Source organism: Camelina sativa, chromosome 17 (assembly GCF_000633955.1).
Source record: "Camelina sativa cultivar DH55 chromosome 17, Cs, whole genome shotgun sequence".
Classification (NCBI taxonomy): Eukaryota; Viridiplantae; Streptophyta; class Magnoliopsida; order Brassicales; family Brassicaceae; genus Camelina; species Camelina sativa.
Genome location: NC_025701.1, coordinates 32,100,303 through 32,100,920, shown reverse-complemented (window position 1 = coordinate 32,100,920; position 618 = coordinate 32,100,303).

The following is a 618-nucleotide window of genomic DNA, read 5'->3' as shown; positions in this document are numbered from 1 at the left end:
TGTGAGAGTGTGACTACCTCTGCGGCTTGCAATGTAGAAGAACCAGCCTCATCAAGTTCTTTCTTCTTACACTTCTTACTTATCACACTCTTCTTACATGTTTCAGTTTTTTCAATTTTATTACATGTTTCAGTCTTCTTACTCTTTTTTTCTTTTGGAAATTTAGGACATCCAGCTGAATTGTGTCCAGCTTCACTACACTTACGACAATGCATGATTCTTCCTTGTCTTCCGAGTTTAACTGTCCCATGTTCATCTTCATCGTCCTTTCCTTGATGCTTCTTTGGTGCCTTTTTCTTCTTCTTCTTAGGTGACTCATTCTTCCCTTTGATCCGATCAAAACTATTCTTCTGCCCTTTCTTTCTCCCTGGAAGATTTGGTTCTGGAGGTTTGGTTATCAAAACGTAGTTATTGGTCATCCAATATCTTGGACCTCTAACAGGACTAGGACCTGTGTCATACACTTCTTTCCATATCTCAGTACTAAAGAATGGAGACACAAAATCATTAACATCCTTATCAATATCTAAGATTGCCCCATAAGCATGTTCACATGGAATCCCTGTAATTTGCCACTTGCAGCAAGAACACTCCCTTTTACCGGTTGTCAAGTTCACA